We start from the raw sequence: 26,883 nt of genomic DNA on the forward strand, positions 1-26,883 counted from the left end.
TGTCATCCAGAAGTATCATTATTAATGGTGATAAAATTATGACATTTATAGAACTGAAAACAAAACTCTTGAGATTGAATTTCCTTTCACTCCAGGTACACTTTGTGAGACATTAGTATTATATATTTGTAAAGGTTCAAAAACTATATTTTTATTCTGCTATTTTTGTATTCAAGTCTCTGTTTTTGTATTTTCTATTATCTGGGGTGCATCTCCTAGAAAATTATCTACTGGAAATGAATATCACAAAACTTTTCTGACCTCTGATAATTTTTGTGACAGATTTGATTTGGGGTACTAATTAGAATGTATTTTACATGTCTGCCTAGCTTAGGAACTTTGAGTTTAGATTTTAATTACTTAAATATACTCCTATTCATGCAACATATATTAATATGTTAGATGCCAAGGCACTGTGGTAAATAATAAAAGTTGAGTGATGAGCAAGATAAACTTTTTATTTTTGTAAGATAGACACTTGCTAAAAATAATAGTAATAAACTCTTTAAATACTTTATACAATTGAATATACATAAATATGTACATATACATACATATATACATACAAGGATAGTTCAACAAGTTCATGGAACCTGGAGTTAAAAGATACACTTATTTTGGTGAAATCCTTGAATATAAGAGATTTTTTAAATATTCATGGAAAATGCATATTATGAAGACAATATGCATGAGTTTCAATTTTGAGATGCAAAAATCAGCTCATCTTTTAAATCAGTTTCTACAATCTTTTTGAAATTCACTTGTTTATAATATAGGCATTAGATTTATAGATATATCCTGTTTTTCAAAGGTGAAAACTGAGGTGAAAGAGGTTTAGTTGTTTAGTAGTGGAAGCAAGATGCAAACCCTATTCTGGTTTTGTTTTTGCTTTTGTTATTTTACAAAAACGGTGCCCTTGATCATTTACCTATACCTGCTGTCACTGTGACTGCTGTTATACTCTCAGAAGGAAAGGAGTAGCTAAAGCTAGGGGATTAGGAAAATACAGATGAACTAAGTTTGGGGAAATGAGCATTGTACAAGCTTTAATTCCATTCTATAAGCAATAGTGGCTAAGTGATCACTTGTGAAAATTGCTCCATTTTTATTTATGGTGGAGAAAGCATTACAAATCTGCAAAATAATTAATGCAATCCCCAGTAAAGGCTTCATTCTTAGTTTGTACTTTAGAGTGCCATAGCTTTTAGAACAAATCTCATCAAATCTTTGCGAGTTTTTCTCTTACATTTCCTTCATCTGTGACGAGAAGATTCTATTAGCAACCCTGGCACCTTCCATTAAAGTCTACAACTTCCAACTGCCAGGAAAGGATAATGAAGTGATAAATTTAATTTGCCACCAAAATATGTAAGGCAGAGATGTCTAAGTGAGTTTAGGAGATTATCTATGTTTTTCCTCTTAGCATTAACAAAAGTTTTATGGGGGGGGGTATCAAAATCAGTGCAACGACAAATTCATATAGACTTCTATACACAATAATCATGTTTATTCTCTGTCACAAATCATGGCTTTCATGCCTCCCCTTCTTAGCATTTCTGGGCTCATCAGAATACAATACATTGAGTTTTAAATATTTTATTGCTTCAGAAATAACCAGCCTAAATAATTTCATATATATATTTCCATATCTATATCTATGTGTGTATATTCTGAAGTTTGTAAAATCTAAAATTCTTTCTTTGCCCTGGCTGGGGACCAGACAGACTATGAAGAAAGTTGAAAAACATCTACCTACAATTGTGATGTGAAGTTGTTTCAAGTTCTATGGTACATAAAATCCACTTTCACCTTGATTTCTTAACTTTTGGGTCATGATCCTAAGCACAATGGTCTCTTTTGTTTAATAGCATTCTTGTATCTTCTCTAGATAGCAACATGCCCACCTCAAGGATTCCTTGGTCCTACTGATCTTTTTCTTACAGAGTCTCCTCAACCCCCTGTCTTGTTTTAAGGAGCCAATGATGCCTCTAAACTATACCCACCCACAGAATGTACAGCCAGGTTATTTCTGCTCTATTATTCAATGATGTATGGGTTTGTCTTATAGAAGAAAGCTATTATAATCAGTCCATGAGTACAAGCTTATTTGCCCAAAGATAATTAGAGATAGTAATCACAATGATGATAAAAGCAATCGCCAAAGAGCTGTTATTTAACTTCATTGTGGGGACTTTTTATGTTGTCTACTTTGATCCTTTCAGCAAATCCATACAAGTTATGAATCCTTATTCTCATTTTCTTATTGAAAGATGCTAGGCTGAGAGAGATTAACAAATTGTTCAATGTTCCATGCTAGTAGTGAAAGAGCAGACACAGCTCTCTAGCCTTGGGCTACATGCTCACAAAACCTGCACAATCCCTATATCACTTTAGTGCCTTCCCCATCATCATGTGCAGAGATGATCATTGCTTCTGATACTTGGGATTAATTCATGGCGTGGCAGATAGATGATTAGAATTCTGTTAATCCATGCACAAAACTGGTAAACTTTCCACCTCTTCTAGGTACCCACAACAGTCTGTTGCACTGGGGAAAATATGATGGTCCCCTATGTTCAGTGGCCTCAGGATAAATCACTGCTCTTTTGAGCATGTCCCCTCCCTTCCTGAGGCCCTTCACCACTTATTATCCAGCCGCTCTCCATACTGCCAACTGGGTTGATGCTTCCCAGGGACTCCCTGTTTACCCACTAAGGTCACAGGACTACCTCTTCTTCCTTCTCTTCCACCCTTGATGTTGAGCAACTGGAATTTTAGCTCTTCCACAAAAAAATTAGTTTGGGTTCTGACTTCATGTTCTCCTACCAGTTGCCTAATGAACCAGTCCTTCTGGTCTGTTGATTTAAGTATTTTAAAATGATAGACAAATATGCCAGAGAGTGAAGGAAATGAGGCTTTGGGCAGTGGGGAGAAGCTTGATCCTGAAGTCTGCATAGGCCTCCCTTGGATTGCCTTGTTTTCCCTGGCATGGAACCTCCTCATGCAGGTGCAGTGCCCGTATAGATACATGCGGATAACTGGCTGCATGACCGTCCAAACTGTTAATAGGAATATTGCCTTCTCTCTCTCAAGCCACCTCAGTTTCTCTTGAAATCATCCATCAAGTCAGTAACTGATTGTTGAATGGACTTCAGACTCTCCTTTTTCAAGCAACCTCCAAAGGTCTTCTAGTGCCTGTGAATTTCCTAGATTACCAGTCAATGGCTGATGTATGCCAAACAGCAGGAAATCCCCAAGATAAACCTGCCAAGAAGCTTAGAATATCTTTACAGCTGCAGGTGAGATTTCTATTCATGCAGTCCTTAATCAAGCATTATGATGGATGCACGTCTCCAGAGGACTTAAAGAAAACCTGCAAGTGCTGTTTGGAAGTACTCTTGATGTGTACTGGATGCTTTCCATACCTTTATGATACTAGACTATTTCCTGGGTATATGTCTATATATTCTCTTTGGCAGTCCTCTCGAGAATATTTGGCTTCACACTCTTGCACCAATGAAAAATATATAGAAAAATATATAGAAAAACATATATATAGAAAAAATATATAGAAAAAAACAACTATTTAAATACTTACCTACTGTCCAGTTGTATATTGAATGTCGCAAGATGTAAGTTGTCTGTGCTGGAGTGGAGTGAGGTGAGGCAGTGGCAGGGGCTGAGATAGAAAAAGTGTGGGTTTTCTATGCAGAGTTTCAGTGCAATGAATATAGAAAGTCAAAAAACAGCTGAAGGCAGAGCATAACATATAATTTGTGTATACAAAAAATTCACACACCAATCACCAACAGACGGCATTTTTAAAGTTTTCTTTTATTATGTTCAATATGTGTAGAATTCAGATTACAATATACCTAATTCAGTAGTAATTAAAAGCTACAAGTTGAGAATAGAGTCTATGTGAAGAGGAAAGTGTGGCAGCATTTTAAAAATTAACCTAATTCAGCTGGCGCCGCGGCTCACTAGGCTAATCCTCCACCTTGTGGCGCTGGCACACCGGGTTCTAGTCCCGGTTGGGGCGCCGGATTCTGTCCCGGTTGCCCCTCTTCCAGGCCAGCTCTCTGCTGTGGCCAGGGAGTGCAGTGGAGGATGGCCCAAGTGATTGGGCCCTGCACCCGCATGGGAGACCAGAAGTACCTGGCTCCTGCCATCGGATCAGCACGGTGCTCCGGCCGCAGTGCGCCAGCCGCGGTGGCCATTGGAGGGTGAACCAACGGCAAAGGAAGACCTTTCTCTCTGTCTCTCTCTCTCACTGTCCACCCTGCCTGTCAAAAAAAAAAAAAAAAATTAACCTAATTTATTAAAAAAAACCCTGATCATTAGAGCAAGCTGTACACATATCTTCATTCTAAGAGCCTTTTCCCCAGGTACTTTGACTTGGGAAGAAATGGATGCTTTTTCTAAAACACAATGTGAGGAGGATGCTGATATGTAGACATTTGAGTTGGAAAGAAAAGAATAAATTATGATGACATTGATTTCATCAGTAAATATTGACTTTTTAGTACTACATAATGAAAATGGTAGTGATTAGACCATCCCTTAAGAATGTAAATATAAAATTATAAAATGTTTACAAGTGACCACCATTATTAGAACTACTCAACTCATACTTAGCTGTCATTTTCTCCACTAAGAAATACCATCTCGATTTCCAAAGAACAGAACAAAATCACTAAATGGGGATTGAAGTCTAATCTTTATAGGTGCAAGTAGAGTCAGGTAGCATGTAGTCACTTTAAATCCAGGTTTTCCGACTCAGGCAAATTGCATTCCAAGAAACTGGAAGGACTTGAAGATGTGATCAAAGGACAACTACTAATTACTTCCTGAGAGATCATTACACACAGCAGAGATGGCAAAACAGCCAATTCATTGGTTTTATGAAAAGGGGGAAATGTGTTTTCTGAAAAGTTCTGGATATTAAAGTTGAATTTGGTCCTCTATAAAATACTTAAAATCATTGGTTAAATATATATAATTATAGAAACGGAAATTCCTTTGGAAGCGGGATTTGTCTAAAACTTTGTACATTGGTAGGAGCAGAGTAAGTGAAAATACAATGAGAACTATTCATGACAAATGAACATAGTTTTCTCTTTTGATTCCCAGGCAATAGATAAAACTGTTAACTCTCACCAAGCTCTTACTGAGCCCAAGAACTGGGCTAAAAGTTTTGCTTTGATTACCTCATTTTATCACTCTGTGCATCCTGTGCAGTGCTTTTCAGGTGAGAAATAGAGGCAAGACTCCTAAGTGGGAGAGTTGAGATTTGAATGCAGACAGCAGGGAATCAGAGCCCAAACCTGGAATGAATATTATGTTTAACATGCTGTTTGGAGATTACATTTGTAAAAAAATGTGATGTTCATAGAGTCCCTCAGACTCTTATTTGAAGATAGAGAGACAGAGAGACAGAGATCTTCCATCCAATGGTTCCCTCCCTAGATGGTTGCAACAACCAGGCCTGGTCCAGGCTGAAGCCAGGAGCTTCTTTCAGATATCCCATGTGAGTAGCAGGGGGCCACGCACTTGGGCCATCCTCTGCTGCTTTTCCCAGGCCATTAGCAGGGAGCTGAATCACAAATGGAGCAGCCAGGTTACAACAAAAGGGAGCCTATATGGTATGCATGTATCACAGAGAGTGGCTTTATTTGTTAAGCCTCAACACTGGCCCCGGCCCTCAGACTTTTACAATCAGAATCTGTGAATGTATACCTGAAAGAAAAACTACAGTCTTGTTACCCACTAAAAAAATCCAATGTCCAAACTTGAAAACACTTTATCAGGATATGAGATTTTATTTAGGGAAAATATTTATGAATGTTGAATGACAAAAGTGGCTTTTTGAAAGAAAGGATTAGAAATTTCTCAGAGACTACCAATGAAGAACTATAAACCTGTATATTTTAGACACAACTAATCAAAAATACAGGATGCTTAGTTGTCTGAAGCTATAATATGCATTTATGCTATAATGTAAGAAACCCTACTTTACTACACAGATTATTGGTATAAACACATTTCAAAAAACTGTTTAAGCTACTTAAGATAATTAACAGCTTTCAAGTATGCTATCAAAATTCATATGAACACCAACAATGAATGTGCTGTTTTAGAGGAGTATTTGCTAGAAATTCTTGCAGAGGTTGTATCTAAAAATGCAATTCTTTCCCAACAATCTATAATTCAGACTTTTCACCAACTCCTAAAAACTATTACACAATTCATCCGAATTAGTGTGCTTTTACTATAGACTTTTAAAGAATACAGAGAGGACCATTTTCCCTGTGGATATAATTTGATCTCAGTTATGTAGTCATTGTCTCATTCTATCTACTTCTACCAGGAATCTTTCATTAGTTGCTTACTGATCTTACTCTAGAGACTCAAAGTAATTATGTCCAAGAATTGTGCACTGTCAAGAAGTGGTAACTTACAGGAAATGGAATGATATGTGCTTTAATTTTTAAATCTAATACCAGCATGTTAAATAAATCCCTAGTAGATATTCCACAGAAATACAGATGATATTCTTCCTATGGTAAGAATGATTTTAGCTTTTCATCTGCACTAAACTTTTGAAAAATATAAATCCTCTGGACATTTTCCAGAAGAAAAAATTGAAATATAAATCAGTTCATGAAAACCCTCATCTAAAGTGTAATCTTCTGTTTTTTTAAATCTAAATTTTTGCTATCAGAAACATCCCTATTTCCCAATATCACTTATAAATCCCACTGAAGTAAATAAAAAGATTTGTGGTCATAAAACATGGAAAATTTCCAAAACTTTCAAATAATGGGGTTTTAGATATTACCATATCTGCATAAAATTCTAGTTGTTTTTTTTTTTTTTTAACTTTGAAGCCAATTATTGTCCCATCTGGGTAAATTCTGGGATTCTTGTGTCTGGAGAATTCATAAAACAAAATATAACTCCTGGCACATAAAAGCGTTTGCATCTCTGACTTCACAGAAGGGGAAGTTTGGAAGAAATAGGTAGCTGAGTCAGTCAAGTACGAAGGGCTGAGAGGACAACAAAGATCAACCATCAGTCATGTTCAGGAAACTTTGAGAGGAAAGTGAATGTTTTCCCAGTTCTACAAAGCCTTGGTTCTATTATGCAACTTTTTACTTGTCACATTTTTCTCAAGAATTGAATTCTATAGATTAGAATTAAGTAAACACTATAAGACTCTCGTTTCTATGCTGTTTCCAAGAGAGGGTACTATGGGTTGAATGATTTCAGCCCTGTAGAAACTGAATCCCTAAATCAATAGTATAAAGAGGTATGGTCTTCAGGAGATTCAGTCCTTAGAATGTGGCCCGCACGCATGAACTGAGCTCCTTTATAAAAGGACTGGAGGTTGAAGGAGACTCTCTCTGGTGCTTCTGTCCTTTTCACCACCTGAGGATACAACCTCTGTCCCCTCAACAGGACATAGAAACAAGGCACCATCTTGAAGCAGAGAAGGGTCCCTTATCTAACACCAAACCTGCTCCTGCCTTGGTCTTGAACTTCCCAGTCTCCAGAACTGTGAGAAATAAATTTCTGTTGATGATAAATTGCTTGGTTTGTGGTGTTTTGTAATAGCATTGAAGACAAGGACAGAGGGTCATCCCATTAGCTTCTGATACTGTTCACAGGAACCATGTGTGCTTTGGGATAGTATGTTAACTTTGTTGCATATGGGAAAATCACTTTAGCTATATATAGTTGAGGCTTCATGTTGCATGAAAATGAAGAAGGAGGACACCTGTATCTTGATAACTGACTTAGTGATACATACCTCTCCCCAGTGGTTGCAGGTGCTCAGAAGGTGGGTCCTTCATAAAAGCTCTTTGTTGGAACATTGATACGATTGTTTCCTTTGCTTGTTTCAGTATGAGAAGACAGTGTTGCCTTGCCCCCACAGAGTGTCCAGGCTGTTTTCTGTGACAGAGTTTGTAAATTTAAAAATGGAAATATTTAAAGGTTGTGATGTATACAGTTGGGCTATGTGAGACATTTCCCACAACTGTATAGAAAAGATGCCTTATTTAAGGAAAAATTCTTGAAGAAATTCATTGATATGAACCAGAAGTTGTTCAGTCAGTTTAATCACTAATGTGTTGTTTCTAAATCAAATGAGATAAGGAAGAAGATCAGCCTTCCTCCAAATTAGCCAATAAAGATATGAATGAACACAGGGTGGAATTTAGATCACTATGTGCTGAAATGCCTGCTTAAAATTAAACAGACCTTGCTTGACATGAGGATGAGGGAGAGAAAGGCCATTATTTGAAATACAGAGAAAAAGGGCAAGAGAGAGGCAGAGAGAGAGAACGAGACAAAATGGCCTCAACAGCCAGGTCTGGGCCAGGCTGAAGCCAGGAAGCCAGGAACTCCTTCCTGGTCTTCCCATATGAGTGGAAGGAACTTAAGTATTCAGGCCATCTTCTGCTGCCTCCTCAGGCATATTAGGCACAAGCTAGATCGGAAACAGAGTAGCCAGAAATCCAACCAGGACTCCAATACGGAATGCCAAGGTCCCAAACACTGGCTTAACCTGCCAAGTTTTAAATATTCTAATTCACTTTTGATGACATTTTGCCTAGCTAACTATGGTGATCCTGAAGTTATTAAAGAATTAACTGAAGAGGAATGACCATGACTCAATTTCTGCTTTCAAAATTTGTTAAGAAATGGACTTTGAAAAAAATGAAGGCAATAATTAAAGACCTTTATTCAAATATCACATTAGTGAATCCCAGTGATAATATCTTTCATGATAGCTTTCTGTTTCCCATTGATCTAATTGATTCTATGAGGATACTTCAAAAGTTTATGGGAAAACAATTTTAAAATGTGTTTATTTTGGTACAAAAAATTTGAAATTTGTGCTTATAGGGGTCTTCAAAAAGTTTATGGAGCATATGCTATTATGAAAAATACTCATTAACTTTGAACTCATTTTTTAACATCTTTAATTACATTTTCCCACAAACTCTTTGTTGTGTCTGAATCTATAAGGCTGTTATGTTCCCCTTGAAATTCAAATATTCAAAGTACAAGGATGTGACAATGAAGCGAAAATTCAAGTACCAAGGAAATTATAATTGATTTTAAACTCTGAGAACTAGAGGAGTCCAGATAAAAGAGGATAAATCTCTTGAAATCTTTCTCTTTTATTTAAAGAGTCAGTTTATCTCTCAGAATCAGACACCCCATCACTTGGGCTTCAAAATACTGTTAGACTCTCTAATCTCCCATTTGTGAGGTGGTTTATCAAGGAGTCATCCCTTTTTAACTTTATTCCCAGCATTATAGAAAAGATACAATGTCAGTTGAGAATGTATAACTAATATTCAATTATGAGGAACTTAGGGAAAGCATTGCATCTTGCATTTCAAGTGTGGCTTCCCAGTCCTGTATTCTAATATTCCTCGAGGATAAGAGAAAAAGCTGTCTCTATATTTTTTAATTATTACTATTTGAAAAGTAACTTTCTGCTTTAATTTAATTGCTGTTACATAGAAATAATTTCAATATCATCTTGGAAAGCCCAGCACCCTGTAGAATAGAAACTGTTGGGCTGGTGTTGCGGCACAGCAAAGCCACTGATTGTTAAACCAGCATCACGTATGGGTGCTAATTCGTGTCTTGGCTTCTCCTCTTCTGATCAAGCTCTCTGCTCATGACCTGGGAAAAGAATTAGAAGATGGCCAAAGTGCTTGGGCGGAGGCCACCCACATGGGAGACCTGGTGGAGCTCTTGGCTCTTGGCTTTGGATGAAGAACTAACTCTCTCTCTCTCTCTCTTTCTCCCCCCCTCTCTCTGTAACTCTGACTTTAAAATAAATGAATAAATCTTTAAAAAGGAAATTTCTGAATAGTGAAATTTGCAACATTATAAATATAAAATTATGGGTTGTTACAATGATATCTTAACATACAAATAGTAAAATGACATGTCTTTCTCAGTATAATGGTATCGGTAAGAAAAACTTTATTCTTTGTCTTTCCACAAGACAAAAGAATGGAAGGAAGGAAAGGAGGAAAGAAAGGAGGGAAAGAGAAAGAGTGAGGAAAATGCAAGAACTTGGGATTTATTTAAGCAGCATTGCAACTGAACATGAATATGTCTGTTTAGTTATCTAATGGATTAATCATTCATAAAATATTCCTATTTCACATTCTAAATGTAGATTTAAAAGGAGTATAAAGATTTATCTTTTATTTTCATGTTTTTATTTTCCTTTTTCAATATCCCTCTTGCTGCTGTTTTACCTGAACTTGCTATACATTAAGTATCCCAAAATTCCCCCTACATACCTTTCCCTAAGTTGCTCCCTAAATATAACAGACACTCAAAAACATTGTCTGTACTATTTGTCCAGCTTAAGCTCCCTGGGCTTCTTGTAGTTATGAATGTAGGTGATTTGTCAACTTTGGAAAATATTCTTTCATTATTTCTCTTTTTTTAATATTGTATTTATTTTGAGAGGTAGAGTTACAGACAGAGAGACAGAGAAAGAAGTCTTCCATCTGGGGGTTCACTCCCCAAATGGCCACAGCAGCAGGAGCTGTGCCAATCTGAAGCCAGGAGCCAGGAGCCTCTTCCAGGTCTCCCATGCAGGTGCAGGGGCCCAAGCACTTGGGCATCTTCTACTGCTTTCCCAGGCCACAGCAGAGACTTGAACCAGCACCCACATGGGATGCTGGTGCCACAGGCAGAGGCTTTATCCCACTACACCACAGTTCCAACCCCTCATTATTTCTTTAAATAGATTTTTTTCCTATCTCATTCTTTCTTATTTTCAGAGACTATATTTAAATGTGTGTTAGACTTTTTGATATGGTTCCATACATCCCTGAGGTTCTGAATTTCTTTTGCTTCTTCTTTTTTTTTTTTTTTTTGATAGATTATTTTCTCCATTTTTTCAGATTGGACAATTTATTTTATTTATTTTTATAGTTTATTTGAAAGGCAGAGAAGAGAGATAAAGAGAGAGAGAAAGAAATCCTTCATTCTCTGGTTCACTCCCCAAATACCCACAATAACGATGGCTGACCCAGACCAATGTCAGGAGCTGAGAGCTCAATCCAGGTCTCCCAGGGGGATGACAGGGACTCAAGTAATTGAGCTGCCTCCTGCTGCCTCCCAGGGTGCTCGTTGCAGGAAGCTGGAATCAGAAGTAGAGCTGGGACTCACACCTGAGCCTCTTATATGGGATATGGGTATCCCAAGTGACATCAACTGCTGTGCCAATGCCTCGCCTAAGATTGCATGATTTCTATTGATTACCCTTCACATCCACTGCAACTTTCTTGCACATCTCCATTATGCTGTTAAGCTTGCCTAATGATCTTTTTATTTCAGAAATAATGTAATTCTAGAATACCTTTTTGCTTCATTTTTGTCATTTTTATTTCTCTGTGATGACTTTCATACCATTGTTCATTATGAGTGTATTTTTCTTTATATTCTGAGCTTATAAAAACTGGCTTAAATCCTTAACCTCTCATTCTAATATCTGGATCATCTTAGGACCTGTCTCCATTGATTACCTTTTCTTTGACTAATGATTACAATTTCCTGATTTTTCATATTTCTATTTATTTTGTATCATAACTAGACTCTGTGAATGATACATTATAGAGAAACTCTAGGTTTGGTAAACTTAAGAATGCTGCTTTTTGTTTGTATTAGCACATGATTAACTTCTCTGGTATCAGCCCCAAAGTCTGTCCCCTCTGTAGTTAGCAGGCAGCTGAAATGTCTGTACAGAGTTTTCAGCTTTGCCAGGGATTCTTGGCATCTACCAAGCACATATATAGCTCAGAAGTCAGCCAGAGATTTGGGTAGAGTACACATGCAGAAACTGGTGCTCCCTTTCTGTAACTCTCTTTCTTGGCTGTTCCCCCAGTTTCTCAATGATCTGATGACCTTGAACTCTGGTCATCAATCACTAAGAATGAGGATTTTTCTCTCAATTTAACTGACTGGCTTAGTACCCCCTGGGCCCGTCCTCACACAGAAAGAGTGGTGTCATTCCTTCCTCCAAGTGTCAACACCTCTCTGGTTTCTGCCTTCTGTGGGACATTCTTCAGTGCTCTGGATGGCTTTGTGCTGGTGTGGTGAGTTACCTGCAGGAGAAGAACCTGAAGGGGAGCTCTCCAGACTTCATGTATCACAAATACGGGCCATAAAGAATCCTCATGGAAAGAACACTTAACCTACATATAAAACTTTTTTAAGTTGAAAACTTGTACAATTTGTAGACCTAAATGCTTTTTGCTGTTGTTGTTTTTAAATTCTCATCCTGTGCACTACCATCTCTAAATCAGAGTAATGAATTCACTGGTTGTGAGCAACTTGACATGATTTGTAGAAGCACAGAAGGCCCTGGGGAATTGGACTTGGTATTGCTCACTTTTAAGCTAATAAAGAGAAAACCCTACAATCAAATGCAGTGAAGGGTATAATTGGTGCAATACTGCTTGCTATCAGTGTACTTTTCAGGGTCATTTTTGTTAACTGAGAAATGAAGTAAAACATTTTTAAGCGCCTGGGACTTCAATAAGAATATATATGGTTACCCTGAGCAGTCAAGTCCAAATATGTAATGTCTGATTATTATAGAAGCACCTATTCAGCACTGCTCATTGTAAAGAATCTTATTCTTTAGTTGCAGATATACATCACTTGAAATCAAGCCATGTCTAGAAAATATATCACTTTGAGCTCCATGTACCATTAAGGGTGTATAAAAGTGTCAAAAGTAAAAGAGAGTTTATACGCATATTACAGGTATGGGAATGCCTGTACAACTTGAAAATATATCCATCAAGAGGTGTGGGCAGTTTTCACAGAAAGTGAAATATTCCAGAAGCAGTACTCCATTCTGTGCCACAGAACACATATTCCCTGAATTTAAAGACATTTCTAGCTTCCTTTTTTCTGTTTCATATGTTCTTGCTGATGCTTTATAATCGTTGCTTCTTTATTCAGTCACCATAAAAATGAGAGGAGCTTTGTTGTCCTGCATAGAGAAATCATTTAATAACAGGAAACTACAGATGGGGTAAGTAGGCCTATGTGGTCCTCAGGGTTCAGTAAAAAAAAGCCTGCCTTATTTGAGGAATAAAATTCCACATAAGTAGATAAATCTTCCCAATAAGAAAAAGCCAAGATGATGGTAATACACTGAAGGGGATCTCTGAATCTGTGCAAATGGGAAGAAAAGGTGACACGTATTTGAATGTGGGCAAATACCAGGTAATGGTGCTTATCACCAAGAAGGACTTTAGAGAGGACCCGGTTAACATTTTCTTACCTAAAAATAGGACCTTTGAATCCAAATAAAGGAAAGCAAAATTCTAATCTTCCTTTTAGGTCACATTAAATTGAGACCCTTTGTTTGATTCAAGGTCAAAAAATTATTTCATATCCAATAGCCATTATTTTAAAAATTTTCCATGTATAAAAATATATTCATTTTTCCAAAACCATTATTTGAAATCAGTCACATTATTATGTTGTTACATTGGCTGGAATTCTATTCAGAGTACATACCTGTACTTATAGCAGCATCACCAGAGCTTGCTGGAAATATAGAATCTCAAGCCCAAGTCCAGACCTACTGCAGCACTATCATATTTTGCCTGTGTCCCTGGGTGGCTGACGTGTGTGTTAAAGTTTGAGAAGCACTGGAATTAATAACACAGTAAAATAAAATCTCATTGTAAGAAGCATCTTACATGTCTTTAGTGACATCATTGGGAAGAAAGTGAGGTCAAAAGAATATTAAGAAAATTTGTAGATGGATATAATATGGGAGCTACTTCTAATTCTCAGAGAATGATGACTTTCACAAAAGATTCTAAAGAGGTTGCAAATAAGGAAAAAGAAATGAAATGAAACCTGGGTGAATGTAGGATATGAATCTGTGAAATAATAATACTAAATAAGACATTTAATAGACACAATTTGAAAAGTGATATTATCAGAAGACCTAGAGCTGGGATGAAAGTGAAGAGCAAATTATGGTAAAATCAGACTTTTTAGTGTATTAGGATAATAAAAACAATGAATGTAATTTGGGGCTCCCTATACAGACACAAATCAAGAATAGGCAGATAATGGATCTTTTTTAATGACTCAGGTGAAAATTCAGTGAGAATACTTGGACACAAAAGCCAAAAGGCTCAGCCTTCATACAAGATCAGAGAACAACAGGTTATGAAGTTTCATAGATAAAAAGAACTACGAATGGTTTAAATGATCATTCAATGTCAGAGTAATGTGAAAAGATTTTGATTTTAGAAGGCATGAAATTTACAATATATTAATGAAATCAAACAGAAAAAATACATCCCAAACATTTTTAGACATCTCATACATTTAATAGCACCTAGCCTAAGCCTATGTGCCCAAATATTCAGGCCACATAGGTATTCCTTGAAATATAAAATAATTAGATGTTGCTGGCTTCTAACCCCACTACCAGTTCTTGAGAAAAGCTCAGTCTTATATACCTCTAGCTTGGTCCAATTTTGTCATGATGTGACCAAAGCAAATTAGCTTATTTAGGACATGTAAGTTAGCTAGACACATGCTTTTGATACTGTCCTCACTCTGTTCTTCTGGGACTAGACAGCCAAAGCTCACATGTGGCATCAAGTTGGTCAGGAACATGATAGTGAAGGGAGAGAAATACGGCTGTAGTTATTATTCTCTTCCCCCCAACCTGGAGCGAAACACTGCTCCTCTGGATAGCAATTCAGCTCATTAGACTCCAGATTAGTTTTGGTACAGTAGTGATGGAAAAAATAAAATTAAGGTGTCATCAGCTATAATCAACTTCTTCTAGAGAACATAACAACAGTTTGCCCTGCTCAAAGTATACCTCTGCTCTATGAAAATTATTATTTAAAATACAAATAAATAAATGGTTGATTACAAAAGATTTTCTCACATTTCAGAAAGCTTCTCCATAGGGTTCCTTTTAAAAGATGAACTCCTCTAGTGTTTTTAAGTGTTTCACAGATCATTAACTCCAAGGCAGAGGGGCAATGGAAAGGGATGTCTACATTTAATGAACTAGGATGCACACAAATTGAGGACACATGGAAATAAGACCAGTTATATGTACAATTCTACTTTATCAGTGGGAAAACACTACCAAAAATCCATTTAAACATAAACTTGAAAAAGTATCCATTTCTCAGGTGTGCTATACCTGAGAGAATAACTTGAGTAAAAAACTGGGGTATTCATATCAAATAAATATATTGGTCTACTATATATATGTATATGCATATACACATATATACAAAACAATGTCTATTTATGAATATGTTTGCCTGTGTATATATGTGATATCCTTTAACAGTACATACTGCTATATATAACGTCTTTATTAGTATCCATTAAATATGAGTGTATATATGTAATATTGAGGCCATCATTTAAAAGATATATTAATAGATGTTAAATATACATGAGAGAGCTTCACAGAGTTCATGGAAAATTTGTATTATGGAAAACCATACATGAATTTCAAATGGATTTACACCAAAAAAACATTTTTTAATTCCAATTCCATTTATTTTTCATTATTTATTTATTTGAAAGGTAGAGTGCAAAACAGAGGGAGTGAAAGAGGGGGAGAGAGAGAGATTCCATCCACTGGTTCATTCCCCAAATGGCTACAACAGCCAGAACTAGACCAGGTTGAAGCCGGGAACTCCATCAGGATCCCACATATGGGTGGCAGGGACCCTAGGACTTGCGGTATCACTCACTGCCTTCTCAGGTGCTTTAGAGGAAGCTGGATCAGAAGTAAATCAGCAAGGACTCAAACTGGTACTCCAATAGGGATACTGGCATGACAAGCACAGCTTAACTCACTGTTGCCACAATTCTAGCCCTTTCCACAAACTTTTTAAAGTACCCTTGTGTGAATTGATTGCTTACCAAACTGGAGACATCATTCAGAATGTCTACCTTTTCATTTTACACGTGACTGGAGTACTGACATTGACTTTGCACCTTCCATTCTTCTGGATATAATGTAACTCAACCATGCAAACATTCACTGCCCGTTCTTAAACTATTAAAACTCATGTAGAGATGGTTTAGGGCAGGAAATGAATCAGCCACATCTTTAGCTAAAATTACATAGTGTATTTTCCCATCAGAAGTGTTTAAAATGCTTCCAATGAAGTAAATGCTTTATAAAGTTAGCAAGAGTTTCCTGGAAACACCCATACAAATATTTTCAACTGTATTTTGACAGCAAATCTAGAAGCCATGTTAGTTAATATTTTACCCATCAAATTAAATTATCCAGACAAAGTTAGCTTTTAAATAACTGTAAGGTTTATTTGATACTTATTTTTGATGGGAAAAGGCTCAGGAAGGCTTAAAAATAGTACTAGTCAGATTCAGGTAATATATTATTTTAAAACTTTGTGAATGAACTTTTAAGTTTTTCTTTATAATATTAGGGTATGTTAATCAGTATGTTTTTTATCTAAAATGTATTTTTATATGTCCTATATTTTTTAAACATGTAACAACCAAATGTAAAGAACCAAATCTGAAGATTTGGATTCTGACTGTGCTACCAGGTCATTGTACAATACCAGATAACCTCTCAGAGTCTCAGTTTGCTCATCCAAAGAATGGAAATGATTCAGTCTTCTCCATTGACATCACAAAACTGTTCTGAAGAATCAAAAGAGAGTGTATATGTATATATATGTATATATATGAGGTTGTGCATATACAATCTTTCTACATACATTATATATATGTATATATATATATATATATATATATATACTCTTAAATGCAGCCCGGTGCTATATAAATATATGAAAGGTATTTTAATATTTTCTACAGTATTTGTGTTATGAAAAGAATATATTTCATAAAGAATTTTTTGATATTTCTCATTTTGAATATAAGATGGCTAAATTTGATATCACTATTAATCTGTCAATTGTGTATTGACTTAGCTTTGCTGTTTATCTCATAACCAGAGAATATAATCCTACCATAGTTTTATTTTCTTGAGTTTACTACTTTATCAAAGATAATCATTTTATTTCCTATGTTTCCTGAGCAACTATAAAAAAGTTGAACATAATATAATGAATATTGCAATGAAATACATTTGTAATCATAATGTACTAGAATTCCAGGATGCTGCAATATATTCTACTTGTGTGTGATATCTTATAAACAGTCATAATTCTATTTAAATCTAAATCTTCACAAAGACAAAGTAGTCAGTGAAAATAATTAACAGCTCATTCTTACATAGACTAGAAAGGGAAAAGAGAAGGACGTAAAAAAAGCCATCCGTCACCCCACACAAAAATCCTGAAGGCAGATGATACAGTAATGTGCCTATCTCTGGGTTCCTATTTTGTGTGAGAGAAATAAATATTAATAAATCCTGATTATCCTGAGAAAAGAACTTCTTTGTGAGTACAGAAAAGAGTTCAGTGCCCACAAGAAAAGACCTGTGTGAACTTGTTATATTTTTTGGTTGCTCAAGCAAATTATGTCTTATGTACATTGAAAGAATAGTAATACTAAGAACAAACTTATTGAGCATTTGAATGGTGCTCTCATTCATTCACTTATCCAGTCATTCAGCAAATATTCATTTAGCACCTCCCAACAGCTAGGTACCATGCTAAACATTGTGATAATGTAATGACTAAGACAGACCCTGTCCTAGCTCTCTTGGAGATTATAATATAATGGTGGAGAGCAACAATTTTAATTTGCTAGAGTTGGAGTTGGGCTATTTTGAAGGGGAGAACAGCATACTTAGGGGCAGCGTAATGGGGAATTTAATGCCTTTGCTTAGGTATCACAAAGGGTTCTCTGAGGGAAGGACATCTGAAATTTGGGAAGGAGCCAAGGAGCAGCATTCCACTTGGAGAGAACAGCATCTGTGAAGGTATCTAATAAACTGAAAGGAGGCCTGATGGCCAAGTTATAGAAAAAGGCTGAAACCAAAACCACATTGAGATTGCAAAGGTTGGCAGTGACCAAAAGGTAGATGCTTCTCAGTCATTGGAGCTTTTCAGTTTTATTAAATGTACAAAAAGAAGCTGCCAAATGGTTTTGCACTGAGGCAATGGCATTATCCAAATTTTATTTTAAATATACCATCATGCTGCAAAGTGAAAAAAATATAAGAAATAGGCAGGAGTGAAGTCAGACACATCATTATAAGGATGTTTTTATTTATAAGGGTCAGCTTCATGAGTATGCAAACTATGTGATTGTACAAGTCTCACTCCCAGAAGGTCTTACTCCTGCTTACACAATCTTGAAATTGTTAATTTTTAAATAGAGTTACTTGCATTTTATTTTTCACTGGGTCCTCAAATTATATAGCCAGTACTGGTGATGATCGAAATCTAGATGCAAGGCAATGTTTCCATAGGCTAGAATCATGGCTGTAGGGACAGACAGAAGTGATCTCTATTTTGCAAGTGAACTACAATTAGAATCTACTATGAGTTTATCACCAAAATGAACTTTCAATTTGGTCCATGTAAAGAAGTTTAATTTCATATATGACATTAACTTATGATACATCAATATTCCATCAGTTTAATAGATGATAGTTTTCAAAAGATTGTGGATTTTTGTCATCTTATGTTAGTGCATCCACATGTCATGTATTTACAATAGAGGTGAGTTCCAAAGGGTATGAAACATCTGCATTTACCTTTTCATTCCACCAATATCTATCAAACCCAAGGACTCTGTTCTATGAACTTGGAGTGATGATTGTGTTGTCTACTAGGAGCTGTCACTTAGTCGAAAGTTACGACTGAAATGACTATAATGCAAGGAAGGGTGTACTGGTGAAGGAAATCCAGACACTGTAAGAGGTTCCATTTCTTTAGAAGAAACATTAGAAATTTTATGAAGTATTTCTGCTGATTTAATAGTTCAAATATTTTTGTCATGATACCAGATTGTGGGATAACATTACTGTGACATTTCATTTTAATTAAAACCAGATATTGCCAGGGATTCCATGGTAGATGTTTCCCACTATACATCAAGCCATTAGATTGCCATTGTATATTTGAAGATCTGATTCTGAAGACAAGTGATATTAAGATCTTCAAATAAAAAAAATTCAAAATGACTTTCCCAGTTCCTACAACATTAAATATCTGTATGACTTAGATAACTCTGCATATTAATTTTCAAAGTTGAAAAAGCAAACCAGACTTTTGATCAGTACATGAAAATCTAATGAAATTGAGAGATAAAGTATCTTGGTTACTGCATGGCAGATCTGCCTTCAGTTGAAGAAGTTATACAAACTCTAGGCACATGTCAGTGTTTTCTCTAGAGTATGATATTCTCATCAGGGAAAAGCTTAGGTTGATAACCAGACAAAGCAAACACCCCAAAATGAAACACACATTCAGGCACATGCACACACATACACACTCACAGAGAGAGAACACTGCATATAGCATAACAGAAGATACATGGGGAATGAGTGGAAACAGCACTGCCCCCAAAACAGAGGCCTGTGCAGAGGAGAGGCTTGATTGTCATGCATCATAGCTTTACCGACCAGACGTCACATCCCAGGGCATTTGCTATACTTTCAGGCTTCCACAGTTCCAGCCATCAGCAGAGCTTCCAGCATATCTCTTGAGAAAAACTTGGGCTCTTTCACTTCTTCTGTTATCTCTCTTTTTAAATCTGCACCGTTAGAATAAAGTTATCATGTCCCTAGAGTCTTCACACTTTAAAATATTAAGATAAAAAGAATTCCAGTTTGCTCAGGCTGTACCAAGTCATGTTGCCATTAACCCTCTGGTCCTGCCCATTCCCAAAGTCAAGCTGGAGAGAGCAGTCACTTACTTTGCAGTCACTGAGCCTGAGACAAAGCGCAAAATATTGGACATTAAAATAAGATGGAGCAGTGAGCTAAGGACATCGAAGACGTGGAGATGAAAAGGGTCAACATGGGAAGTGTGTGTAAGGTTTACAGTAGTAGGGTTTCCGGGAAGAAGAGGAACACTTCGGGCAGCCCCATCTTTGTCTTTCTCAAGTATCACTCTCATAGTTTAGGCTTTTAGGACCTCTCTGTAGCTGTACAACCTTGGGCTTTCTCTGCCCAGCTCCCCCTCTCTAGTTGTTTTCTATATCACTTCCAGTTTATTCTTTCTAAATCTCATTTTCCTGGGCAGAATCTTCACTGTGACATTTCTTGACCAACAAATGTAGGAAATTCTTTCATTTGGCATTTAAGAATTTTTAAATAATCTTGCTGTATCCCATTTTGCCAATCTTCTGTTATTCCTTTGCAAATAAATTAGTTCTGAGTCAAGAGGTCCCCAAACTTGCCTTGCTTCTTCCTGTAACAGCCTCAAAATCTTGACTCATGACATAGATTCCCCTGACTTGCCTATTGAGGTTTATTCTCCTTGCCTCTGAAATTCTACTAGTTCTTCAAGGTGCTGTCATTCCCTGCTCCAGGAAACTTTTTCCTTTTTCTCTACCAGATATACTATTTGTCTCCTCTGAACTAAGGGGGCATCTGCTTTATACATATATTAACATTTACTGGGTGCCCACCTTTTTTATTTGAGGCATATGGCACTGGTTTTATCCATCTTTTCCACCCCAGCCCCAATTATAAATACCACAAGGACCATGCTTTTATATATGTCTTACCCTTACAATGCTTATTAATCATAAAACAAAGGATCAGTGACGTTTTAATGAGTGGCTATAAAGGAGCGGACCCTTGGATTCTTCCCCTTAATCAGAGATTATGTTTCACAATTGTACTTCTAGTCAGACCTTGTGGAGACACTATTAGCTAAAGGAAAAACAAGCACATTAAATGTGTACTACAGGCTGATTAAAGACGGCAGAAAATACTGAGCTGGCTTTGGTCATGGGAAGCATCTTCCACATTTGTCAATTCAAAAGCCTGTAGTTGGGGGCAGGCATTTGGCCTAGCCGTGAAGACACCACTTTGGGTGCCTGCATCCCATGTCAGAGTGCTTGGGTTTGAGTCCTGGCTCCAGTTCCCAATTCCAGCTTCCTGCTAATGTGCACTCTTGGTTCCAGCAGTGATGTCTCAAGTAGTTGGGTTCTGCCACCCACAGGGAGATCAGGATTGAGTTCCTGGTTCCTGGCTTTGGTCTGTCCCAGCCTTGGCTGTTGCTGGCATTTGGGGAGTGAACTAGCAGAGGAGAGATTTCTCTCTCACACAAATAAAATGAATACAGCCTTTTTATATAAATATATAAAAGAAACTATTTGGAATAATCAATAGGCCAGTTTGCCTATAACAATAATGATTTTTGTGCCTTTAAGTGTTGTACCTCCATTTCATTATCAAATGAGTTCTGGTTTCCTTGCTACCTTACTTGGTCTTTCTCCCTAAAGACTATTTTTCAGACAAGTGAAAAGATCTGCCTTACACACTAGTATTGTGTTTGTTTTCTTTTAAAGAGCTGGTAGGGAAATGGGATGGCTTTCCATTCCACCCACTCCTTCCTAAAGCTTCAGGTTCATCTGAAAAGCAAACCAACAGACAGACAAAAAAAAAAAAAAAAGAAAAGAAAAGAAAAGAAACAAGCAGGAAAAACAGACAAACAAGCAACAAAACAAGTCCCAACGGCTAAGCCATTTGAAGTAGGAAAGGATGAACCATAAGGCTCAGGATCATTGGGAGAGAGATTTTCTTCCTTTCTTGCTTTCTTTTCTCTCCCAGGAATTCTTCATTAGACTCAATTTAAGCCTTGAGTTTGAGATTTTGTATTCTCAGTTGGTAAGCACACCTATTAAAAAAGCAATGTATTCACGTTAACTCCCTGGCACCAGCAGACTGTGCGTATTCACTGCTTGCAGTGGACACCATGCCAGGAGAACCTGACTCCTGGTGCAAAAGGATTTAAATAAAGAGTCAAACAATGCCAAAGGGAGAGAGACAGAGAGACACACACACAGAGAGAGGGAGAGAGAGAGAGAGAGAGAGAGAGAGAGAGAGAGAACACCCACATAATTCTCTTCTGTACTCTGTGGTTTGTTTTACTTAGGAAAACGGCCTGGTTATACCCTGCAGCACGCATTCATTACAGTGATCTTTGACTGGCAGATGCAGAGTAACAGGATGCATATTTTAGTGCTTATTATAATACCCTGTCCAAAAACAACTTGACAAATTTGTGATTTCGACAATATCTCATTTTGCTGGCTGCGGTACTCTGTGATTGTCTGGCCCACGTGGCTTCCAGATTATGCATACCACCAATACTTCTCATTAAAATGGCCACAGTTCACCAGTTTCGGTAGCTTGGAACGAACTTGGAATGAATTATTATACAACAAAGAGGCTGCTGTCATGCAGAACAAAAGACAAGCAAAAGAGAGCTTTGGCTTAATGAGGCTAAGTGAGTGTCTCCCCTGCATCACAGCTACTTGACGGCCTTTGAGCATGGATTTTTTTCTCCACAGGCCAAAACCTTTGGTCTATTATTTTGTGTTTATGCACCTTGAGGCTAATATACATTTTAATATGCTGCACATGGATAAAAAAAATCAGCCATTAGATTAGAACATGTGCACTCCCTGTTAAATTAATGACAACCGAACATAGAGATAAATTTAGGTTTTCATATTTAATTATAGCACACTGCAGTACGTTTAGCAAGGATAAATTGCACTATTATTATGCTTCATTTTTTTTGACATCTTCTCCTATTAACAGTGCACACTTGCCCTTCCACCACCACCAACACCCTATGTCCTACTGACATCTCTCCATGTATCATCCCTCTCTCAACATTACCCAATCTTAACCACCACATTGAAAGTTACACTATTTTATTTGTTGGATTTAGTGAGAGAACTAATGCTATTTTGGTACTTCTGAAACATGAATAAGAATAGGGTTTGTAAGAATAAAGTGATAGTGATAGTTCATCTTGGGATATTGCAGTTGCCACCGCTCTTTGCTTCATCATATTGGAGTCATTGGTCCAAGCTCTCTGCTTTCCTGATCTACTCAAGGCACAAAATACAACATGTGACTCTGAATAGTTGATGTTTCACTTTGACTCATGTGACTTGGGTATAAAGCACTCAAAACAAACTCAAGTAAAACCCCAAAAATCCTGTCTCTTTTGGGAACTTTCCTCTATTGATTTTAATCTTTTTGTTGTAGAAAAGGGGACAGTTCAAATAGTAAAAGGTTGCAGGGATAATAAAGCCCCAGTGATCGTAAAGGGAATAAAGTTAGCAAAGCCAATAGAGAGATTATGAATATTATTATTCATTTTACTAAGTCCACCAAAGCAGGAACAAATTGTTAATATACAGAAATGTCAAAGTGAGCTGTTCATCTAGAATGACTGGATAGCTTCTTGCTCTTTTCCTTTGGGTGCTATTATTTTACCTTTCATTAATTGAGTGCATTTGCTCCCTGTTATATCTGGAACTTGAAGTTTAGCTTACTCCATATACCAGTTAATAGAGTTCCACTTGGTTGCCCAGAATATAAGAGAGTCTTCCATGTTTGTGTGAACTGACAGAAATGTGTTTGCGTATGTGTATGCCTAGGGGAAGGGCAACCATTTATTGTCCTTTTTCTTAAAACAATTTTTTTGAATTAGCGGAAGCCTTAAACTTAGACAATATTTTCTCAGAGTCTAAGAGTCCACATGTGGCTCTGGGGTTATCCTGAAACTTATCCTTCCTGGAACATTTGTTTCCTGGTGCTACACACCAGAGTCTGATGACCAGAGGATCATGGAAGAAATAATAATGACCGTGTTAGGAAGGTCTGTCTCTGGGGATACAGCAGACTGGAGAAATCAGTGAGCACTGGATGATGAACAACTCTTCTTGATGGCCAAAAAGCATCTTTGCACATTTATTAAGAATAATTCTCGGCCGGCGCCGCGGCTCACTAGGCTAATCCTCCGCCTGCAGCGCCGGCACACCGGGTTCTAGTCCTGGTCGGGGCACCGGATTCTGTCCCGGTTGCCCCTCTTCCAGGCCAGCTCTCTGCTATGGCCCAGAAGTGCAGTGGAGGATGGCCCAAGTCCTTGGGCCCTGCACCCCATGGGAGACCAGGAGAAGCACCTGGCTCCTGCCTTAGGATCAGCAGGGTGCGCCGGCCGTGGTGGCCATTGGAGGGTGAAGCAACGGCAAAAGGAAGACCTTTCTCTCTGTCTCTCTCTCTCTCACTGTCCACTCTGCCTGTCAAAAAAAAAAAAAAAAAAAAAAAAGAATAATTCTCTTTGACCAATTCTGTTAAAATGGAATTTTTAAGATGACATACAGGAAAAAACCCTTAGAAAGATGGTTTGTAACATTCATTTTCAAAATGTTTTCTGGTTTAAAATTTGACTCACTGAAAAATTAAAAGTGTGAGGTAATGAATAGCTAAGTGCCATGGCAGCATGGTAAGATCAACATTTCTTGATTAAAGTGTGTGTGTATATAAATTTTTTCCTAAAAAATACATGAAAGGAATAGTTACAGGGGGGCAAGAAAGGGAGAGGAGGGGGAGAGAGAGACTTAGGGAGAAAGAGAGAGGGAGGCAGTGAGAAAAGGGGATTGAGAGGAAGAGAGAGAGAGAGTGAAAGAGGGAGGGGGAGAGAAAAAGATCTATCAGCTGGTTAACTCCCCAAATGGCTGCAACAGTCAAGGCTGGCCAAGTTGAAGCCAAGAGCCAGGAGCTTCTTCCAGGTCTCTCATGTGAACCATCTTCCACTGCTTTCCCAAGCACATTATGGAGCAGGATCTGAAGTGAGCAGCCGGGACATGGGATGCTGGCATTGCAGGTAGTGGCTTAAACTGGTTTGCCAGGAAACCGATCCCATATGTATCTTAAATTCTAATAGCAAATTTAAATTCTAAGAATCTCCTTGTGGAAAAGGGGGATTATACTTGCTCTTTTATGGACACTGACACTGACTCACTCGGTAGAAGGTTTCCAACTAATTGGCACAGTCACAGGATAATATTAAAATTACTACTTCAAGCATATGCATTCACTCATCCCTGAGATTTCTTTCCATTGTAGACAAGTGGCTCAGACACATTGATTAGTACTAGTGGTCATCCAGTCACTTTTTTGTGCCGACTCACTTTGCAGTTCAAAGAATTTAGTCTAACTGGTCGAATGTTCTTATTCCCAGATGCCTGGGCATTAGACATTTCCATGTGCCTACAGCAAACACTTGAGTTATCACACTTCTGATGTAACTCTTCTATCAATATGATAACACCCATACCTTATTCCAAGCATCCCTGGTGAAATAAAAGTAACTTCTTATTTTAAAAAAAATATAAATAAAAGATACCTAATTTTATTAGTGAAAATTATTTTAAAGAAACCAAACTATATCTAATCCCAGTTTGTTCAACAGCATGCATATGTGGACAAACAATAGAAAATATGATGATATCCATATATTAGCAAACATTTCTGAAGGCAGAAGTTTTGGATGATTTTCTTTTCTGTATTCTTCAATTTCCTATAACAAAACGTATTTTAATAGTGAGAAAGACTTGAAGTGAAAGCAGTAGTTTTAGAAACATTGTGTGTGAATCTGTAGAGAATTATTGATCAAGTATTCATCAAAATAGCCTCAGAAGAACCAAATTCAAAAGAATCAGGACTACTAAAACCAAAAAGCAAAGTCAGGAAGGGCGTAAAGAACTGGCATTATCTACCTTATAGAATAAATTAAATGAGCATATCCAACAAAAAAAGACTGACATCAATGCTACTTTCCATTACAACTAGACTGTTTGTAAAACTTCATCAAAGGAGCAGTTTTCTGTGTCTGTTACTGAGGTGGGAAAGTGGGACCAAATGAAGAAGTTAAACCTGATCAAGCCAGCGCCACGGCTCACTAGGCTAATCCTCTGCCTTGAGGCGCCAGCACACCGGGTTCTAGTCCCGGTCGGGGCGCTGGATTCTGTCCCGGTTGCCCCTCTTCCAGGCCAGCTCCCTGCTGTGGCCAGGGAGTGCAGTGGAGGATGGCCCAAGTGCTTGGGCCCTGCACCCCATGGGAGACCAGGAGAAGTACCTGGCTCCTGCCATCGGATCAGCGCGGTGCGCCGACCGCAGCGTGCCAGCCGCAGCAGCCATTGGAGGGTGAACCAACGGCAAAGGAAGACCTTTCTCTCTGTCTCTCTCTCTCACTATCCACTCTGCCTGTCAAAAAATAAAAATAAAAAATAAAAAAATATAAAAGAAAAACAGCTTGGTACTAGCAAAAAACCTGATACATAGATCAACGGAACAGAATAGAGAACCCAGAAATTAATCCACGTACATACAGCCAACTGATTTTTTACAGAATTGCTCAAATCATACAGTGGAGTAAAGATAATCTATTCAACAAATGGTGTTGGCAAAACTGGATGTATATATGTAGAAGAATAAAGGCCCACTGTCAGCTTGCACTTAAATTTGGCTTTGTAGTAGAACACAAAAATTAATGACTTGATTCTTTGAAAAATGATACAATGGGTTACTGAGCTTCACTTTGAAAACAAGCCAGAAGCATGTTTATTCTCTCTCAAACTTAGGAGACTCCTTTTCTTGATTTTGAAAACATCTCAGAGCTTCTCTGGTCAATGTCAGGCATCTGAACACTTTTAGATATTAGAGTCTGGCCAAGAAATGTCTGATTCTTCTTCTATTTACAGATTCTCAGTTTTTAGCTGAATTAGGTCCTATTACAGCAGTAGGAGTCAGCTCAAGTCTTTTGTGAATTTTCCTCGTCTCCTTTTCTCTGTATCTCCTCTGACTCCTGCAAAGTACTTAGGAGGCAGGGGGCA

At 37.5% G+C, this 26,883-nt stretch overlaps 1 protein-coding gene and 1 pseudogene across 1 annotated transcript in view; both read left to right on the forward strand.

Annotated features, from left to right (window-relative positions):
- The window catches only part of DPYD (dihydropyrimidine dehydrogenase), a 962,084-nt gene that overhangs the window by 861,895 nt on the left and 73,306 nt on the right, over positions 1-26,883 (forward strand). The gene's annotated exons all lie outside the window — the stretch shown is intronic.
- LOC127493512 (ubiquitin carboxyl-terminal hydrolase isozyme L5 pseudogene) overlaps positions 3,222-26,883 on the forward strand; it is a 52,416-nt pseudogene continuing 28,754 nt past the window's right edge.

Source organism: Oryctolagus cuniculus, chromosome 7, assembly GCF_964237555.1.
Source record: "Oryctolagus cuniculus chromosome 7, mOryCun1.1, whole genome shotgun sequence".
Lineage (NCBI taxonomy): Eukaryota > Metazoa > Chordata > Mammalia > Lagomorpha > Leporidae > Oryctolagus > Oryctolagus cuniculus.